Source organism: Belonocnema kinseyi, chromosome 5 (genome assembly GCF_010883055.1).
Source record: "Belonocnema kinseyi isolate 2016_QV_RU_SX_M_011 chromosome 5, B_treatae_v1, whole genome shotgun sequence".
NCBI lineage: Eukaryota > Metazoa > Arthropoda > Insecta > Hymenoptera > Cynipidae > Belonocnema > Belonocnema kinseyi.
The window spans coordinates 25,732,383-25,739,952 of NC_046661.1; the positions used below are offsets into that span (position 1 = coordinate 25,732,383).

Sequence of the window (7,570 nt, forward strand, 5' to 3'; positions counted from 1 at the left end):
ACATACGAACTCACAGTGGTAATCATGCACTTTCTGTTTTGCGGCTCCCAAACGGTAGGTATGGTGGGGGTAATTTCCATCCACGATCTGGCAGCTCTGTAAAACCCCCCGGCGTGAATGACGGCGAGACGTAATTTACCGTGACCGTAACCCTTCGCCAGATTCCTAGAAAACGAAGAAAAAAATGGCAAATAAAACTGGTGGCAATCATACACTTGTCGTGGCAGTCAGCTCCTGCTTGAAGTGGCGAGCCCTGCTTTACAGGAATATTACTTAATTTTATTATTCATACTCGTAAAAAATAATAAGTTATAAATAAAAATACTAACTTAAAACTAAAAATATTGCATTGTTACACCAACGTCACTCAGAAGCAGAAAAGTTCCATTTAACTGCTTGCACTTCATTTTCGCCACAAAACCAGCTGAATGAAATTTATAATCTTCCAAACTTGTGTATACTTTTACCTGCTTTGCAGTGAAAAAACAAAAACAAATTTAAAAACTCCGGCAACACATGCAAACTATAGGGGTATATGGGCACTGTTATTCCCTCGATGTTCGCTCCGAGCGCATGGCGTTTCAAGGGAGACTGCTCTATATGTACACTGTACCCTATACGAAGAAAAATGGAAGGTCTGTTGTTTGGCCATATAAATGTGCAGACATGCTATATTGCAGGGTCAACTATAGGACAGCATTTGAATATGGCTGAAGTGACTATCTCTAGAAGGTAAAAACAAGAGGTCCAAATCGAAAATCTCAGAAAGTCGACTCGATTGTCTTTTACCGTCGTCTCGGTCATCTCAAGCTGGCTGACCCAATCATTGTGAAGGGTCGATTTGAAAATCTCGGATGGTCGATCTGATTTTCTCAGATTTTCGACTCAATCGTATTTGATGGTTGACACGGTTATCTCAGACAGTCGACGTGGTCATTTCGGATGGGCGATTCGATCATTTTAAAGGGTCGACTTCATTATTCCGAAGTGTCAATATAGATATATAAGGAAGGAAAATTCGATTATCGCAGAGGATCGATTTGAAAATCTGAGCTGGTGAAGAGACTCCAGGATTAACGGTTAATGGAAAGTAAACTGTAAATAAGTGACAACGCCTTTTAATAATTTAATTTAATTAATTTAATTGGGATCACAAAAATGTAAAGCCTTCGGTCAACCTTAATCTAAAAATTAATACTAATGCACCATTACGAAGTTAATACTGCAACTATATTTGATGAACTTTACACACGTCTCTTGCCAGCTGCTTTCCTGCTTTATGATCCGTCCTATAAATATTCCCTAGAAAAAAGTAAATAACAAATTAGCGTACCAATCGTTAAATCATCTTTTTTATTTAAATAAAATTAAAGTTTTTAAGATATAAAGTCAAATTTTTTGGAAAAAGTGTATTTTTAACTCAGAAAAGATTAATCTTCAACAAAAAAGGTAATTTTCAATAAAAAATTATCAATTTTAAACAAGATTCTCAACCAAAAAGCTAAACTATTAACGAAGAAGAAAAATTTTTTACCACAAAAGACGAATTTTCTACGAAATAGTTGAACTTTGAACCAAAAAGTTCAATTTTTAACAAAGGAGCTTCACAGAAAGAAACAAAATGTAATCTTTACAGCGATTTCAGAGTAAACTCTATTGAATCTTTTTTTGTTTCAATGCAAAAAAGTCTTTCTTTTCTTTTTAAGTTTTTTTTACCCAAAGAGACTAATTTTTAACAAAATACATTAAATTTCTACCCAATAATAGAACTTTTAACTAAATACAGTATACAGGATACAAATTCAACTAAAAATTGTACATATAGATGAATTTTCAGATAAAAAATCTATTACAAAAATTAGTTTGAAACAAAAAAGAATTTTCAACCAAAAAGATGAGTTTTTGACCAAGAGGATTAAATATTTTATAAAAAATACAAAGTTTCAACTTATTGAATGCACCGGATAAAGTTTCAACCAAACATGGAATAGTTAAATTTTCTGATTAAAAAATAATAATTTTAACAATAAAAATATATTTGCAACAGAGTTGTTAAATATTTAACCAAAAAAATGAATTACGTACCCAGAAGATTAAGTTTCAACCAAAAAAAGACGAATATTGAACAAAATATACAGTCTTTTAGAAAACTATTTAATTTTAAAACCAAAAAAACAAATATCTACAACAGAGTTTAATTTGTAAGGGGCCATCCATATACCACGTGGACAATTTTTCACCACTTTTTGACCCCCCCCCCCCCCCCCCCCCCCCCCCCGTACTTTGTCCACGTAGACGTATTTTATGAAAATATAGATATTATTAGTCTTTAAAATGTCCGGGAGGTCGCGACAATTTCATGGACGTCATTTGAGTACTCACTAAAATGTCAGATTCTTTTGTTTTCAAATGTCAACATTTCGAAACTTGTCGACTAGCTAACAGCTGTTGGTGCATTTTGCAACAATTTATCGTTAAACTGGTCGGACATTCGAATGAAAAAACGTCATTTTAGTACTCTTCAAACCCACGGGGAATGATTTTTTGGATGTTAAAAACTACCAAGAAGTTTGACTTGCAGCTCCTGAGTGGTGCCAGAGTTGACTGGCAGGCTCTCAAACATGCCAAAAATTCAAGTCAAGAAACGTAATTTTAGTACTTTTGAAACCCATTGTTGCGAGCTGTGAATTTGCATAAAAAGTGAGATTGTCGTAGTTTCTTTTTTTATATACATATTATTTTTATTGAAGTATCCTATAGATTAAAATTTTAGTTAATGAAAAGGACAAAACTTTCATCCGGTTGCTGATTAAAATGTCAGTTAACTTTGGCACCACTCAGGAGCTGCCAGTCAAATTCTTTGTTAGTTGTTTGCCATCAAAACAATCATTCTCAATGGGCTTGAAGATTACTAAAATAAGGTTTTTCCACTCGAATCTTTGACATGTTTGACAGTTTCCTAGCTAACTTTAGCACTACCCAGGAGCTGCCAGTCGAATTCTTTGTTAGTTGTTTGCACCAAAACAATCATCCTCAATGGGTTTGAAGAGTACTAAAATTATGTTTTTTCACTCGAATGTTTGACATGTTTAACAGTTTCCCAGTTAACTTTGGCACAAGTCAGGAGTTGCCAGTCAAACTTATTGTTAGTTTTTAGCATCCAAACAATCATTCTCCGTGGGTTTGAAGAGTACCTAAAATGACGTTTTTCACTCGAATTTTTTACAAGTTTGACAGTCTGCCAGTTAACTTTGGCACCACTCAGGAGCTGCCAGTCAAACTTATTATAAGTTTTCAGCATCTAAACAATCATTCCCCGTGGGTTTCAAGAGTACTAAAATGACGTTTTTTTACTCGAATTTTTGAGGAGTTTAACAATAAATTGTTGCAAAATACACCAACAGCTGTTAGTCAAATAATTTCGAACTGTTGACTATGAAAACAAAAGAATCTGAAATCTTAGTGAGTACTAAAATGACGTCCATGGAATTTTCGCGAGCTCCCGGACTATAAAAAGTCCAAAAGGAGCGATGAATTGGCTGAAAAAATTCGAATTAGCTTAGGAACGTGAGCTTAAACATGATTTGAATTTGAAAGAAAAAGTCGTGAAAAAAATAAAAATAAAAATTATATTGTGCGTTAGCACAATATAAAAATTGGAGTATACCTAGAGTATACCTTGTCTCATTTCAGTATATTTTTTCACAAATTTAGGGAAATGTGTGTCCACGTGGATTCTAGCTCGACCCCCCCGTCCTTCTCGTGGACAATCGTGGAATTTTGCCATCCCCCCTCCCCCCTAAAGTTTCCACGTGGTATATGGATGGCCCCTAACATAGAACATATAATTGCTCAACTAAATAGATTACTTTTCAAACCAAGAATATTAATTTCCTACAAAACTCAATAAAACTCTCAATAAAAATTTGAACTTTCAAATAAAAAATATCAATTTTTTACCAATAATGGAATAGTCTAATTTTCAGTTTAGAATATTAATTTTCAACCAAACATGAACAAAATTTTAATGAAAATAGTTACATTTTCAACTAGAGATGAAGCTTCAAGAAAAAAAAAAGATTTTTTAACAAAATTCTGAATCAACAAGTAGAACTATCAACAAAGAAGGACCATTTAATAACTAAAATACATGAATTTTCTACCAAATAGTTGAATTTTCAATTAGAAATTTCAATTTTCGACTAATAAAGTGAATGTTCTTTGAAAAAAATACGATTTTCCAACCTATCCAATAAACATGATAAAGAGTTACCCAAACTGGAATAATTAAAATTTCCGATAAACCAAATTTTAACAATAAAAACGAATTATTAACAAAGTCATCGAATTTTCAACAGAAAAGATGAATTCTCGATCAAAACAGACGAATTTCGAAAAACTTGCATTAAGTTTCTTCGGTCGAATTTTCAATTCTAAAATGTGACTGTTAAACTAAGAAGTTCAATTTTCAAAGCAAAAAGACGAATTTTCTACAAAGCAATAGAATTCCCTACCATAAAAGATTATTTTAAATAAAATACTTGATTTTTCAATAAACAATTTGAACTTTCAACTAAAAGAGATTTTTTTTAATCAAATAGATTAATTTTCACCTGAAATAGATAAATTTTTTTACCAAAAATGGAGTAGATTAATTGTCATTGTTAAATAATTACTTTCAACCTAGCATGAAACGAATTTTCAGCAAACTAATTAAATTTTCATTCAAAGAAATAAACCTCCAATTAAAAAATAATTTTTTAGCAAATTAGTTGCATTTTAAAGCAAATAATAGAATTTTAAATCAATTGAAATGAATTCTGAACCAAGAATATAATAGTAGCCTGTTCAATAAAACAAAAAAGAACTTTTACCTAAAAAGTTGAATTTTCTTATTAGTTTTAAGTTTTTAGCCCCTCCCCCCCCCACTCCTTAAACTTGCCATCTAATTTGTGGTAAGGATCGCCAGGCCACTTTTTATTTAAGGACTATTGAATATCATAAACAACAGAAAATGTGTAACATTCTTAAAACTTACAGAATACGACAAATGTTCTCAACCAAAATTAATTTTTTTTATGAGTTTGAAACTTAGCTGGATTATAGTTCTAGCAGACCTACATCAAACCGTCGGTTCATTTATCAACCGGTTGCCAATAGACAGGGGCCTGAAGTTTTTTCACGCGTTTCTCCACCTTCACGTTAATGTAACTTCTCTTAGAATGATCATATGGAATTTTTATTAGTGTGTTTTGCAAAGCTCTTTTCATGTACTTTAAGAATATTATAACGATATATTTTTTATATAAAAAAATTTTGTTTGAAAGTAAAAAATTGAAATTTATTTTCTTTAAAAAAACTATATTTAAAAAAAGTTCTATTTCAAAAAATGGCTTTTTCTATACTCTTTGAAATCATGTAGAATGAAAAGTGGACTGGAAATGTTTTCTTGGTCAAATTTAGATTTCTATACGCCCTGAGGTACTATGTTGAACTTCCGCAGCGCTCGGGAACGAATACTGTCAGGTCTCATGTGCCTTAAAATTATATTTAACTTTTTTAAGAATATTGTTTATGCAGAAATATATAAATTACGTTATATCTTTCATCTCAAACCTTTTATTTCATTCATAATGAACGTAAAAATTTAAATTTGACGAAGAAAACATTTCGGACTCACTTTTTATCCTACATGATTTTCCACAAAACTATTAATAAAGTCCATTCGGAGCATCCTAAAAGAACATACACTAACGTGAAGGTGAAAAAACGCGTGAAAAAGTGAAAATTTCAGGCCGCTGTATATTGAAAACCGGTTGATAAATTAACCTATGGTTTGATGAATTAATGAACTTTTATTAATAAATACCAAAGTCACAGATAAATTTTATACTAAAATTATGAATCTCTTACAAGAAAAAAAGATTTGTAGGAAATTACAATTCAACGAAAAAGAAATAGTTGAATTTTCATTTTAAAAAATAATTTTCAATCAAAGACATGGACTTTCTATCAAAATTATTAATCTTCTATAAAAAAATTGGCAGACAAGTACATACATTTTGATCCAAATAGATAATTTTTTTAATTAAGAAGATTAATTTTTAAACAAAAATAGGACAGTTAAATTTTCATTTGAAAAAATAATTTTTCTACAAAATACATCAACATTTAACTCAATAGTTTACTTTTCATTTTAGAAGATCAACTTTGTACCAAAAAAGAAGAATTTACAACAAATTACATAAACTTTCACTCGCACAGCTGAATTTATAAATTAAAAAATAAATTTTTAGGCAAATATGGAGTAGGTACATTTTGTTGTTGGAAAAAATAATTTTTTATTTAAAAAATATTTTGAATAAAAAACTAAACTTTTACAAAAAAAAAGTTGAATTTTCTACCACACAGCTGGCTTTCCAACCAAATTATCAAATTTCAAACACGTAAAGACAAGTTTTGTATTCAAAAGAATAGAATTTTTTACTCGAAAATAAGAAATTTTAAACAAAAATTTCATTTTCGTCCAAATAGTTAAATTTTCAGTTCAAAACATTATCTTTTTATCCCAAAAAAGGGATGTTTTAATAAAGATGTTCAATCTTCTACAAAACAGTTGAATTCTCAAGACAAATTTTCTATACAAAATATGAAGTTTCGACAAAAAGTGAGTATTCAATGAAATAGTTCAATTTTAACTTAAACGTTTAGATTATGACCTAAAAAATAAAATTTCAATGGAAATGACTTTTCTATCAAAAAAGACTAATTTTCGACAAACTACCTAAATTTTGAATTAAACAGTTGAGTTTCTAAATTTAAATGATCATTACCTCTAAATATATTTATCGTATTTTGTTTAAATACATTAGTTATGGAAAATGTTAATATATAATATAATAATTACTTTGAAACTTTAGAAAGACATGTACGCGTGTCTTTGGCTACTTGTTAAGATTGTTGATTTATTCGAATAACGAGTGACTAAGTTCAAGTAAAGTGTCGAATTACACATGAGAGGACGGATAATATCCATTATTACATTGATTCCTTGAATAAAGTTGGTATGGAAATAGGTAGTTGCACTTTTTACTAAACTGAATGCATACATAACCCACAAATTGTAATTTGTGAACTTAAACGGACGTACTAAACTCATATTACCCCTGCAAGATTGGAGTGCCTAGTGGATCATAACTGAAGTTTTTTAAGACACGGTAGTGTTTGTGATAATAGGTTTTTAGGCGTTTTGTGTCAGGTCAAGGTGTGAAAACCATTTCCTTTGTGTGCATTGAAGTGAGTTTACGTGTGAGCATCTGTTTATCCACCGTTGCACGCAATCATAAACAGCTGTTCACAGTAGTGATGGGACATCGAATCAAAAATGTCGATGTTTGAAACATCGATATATCGGAAACAGAAACATCGATGTCAAAATGAACCATCGATATAAAGGACAAAAACATCCATGTCGGTCTACAAAAACATCGATGTTGGAAGATTTTTCCTTTTGTTCAATAAATTACTACGTATTGCTACGGGTTTTTTCTTTTTTGAATAAATTACTACA

The 7,570-nt window shown here is 30.7% G+C and overlaps 1 protein-coding gene across 1 annotated transcript in view; it reads left to right on the forward strand.

Annotated features, from left to right (window-relative positions):
* Positions 1-7,570, forward strand: part of LOC117173566 (MOB kinase activator-like 2) — a 269,215-nt gene that overhangs the window by 2,875 nt on the left and 258,770 nt on the right. The window lies entirely within an intron of this gene.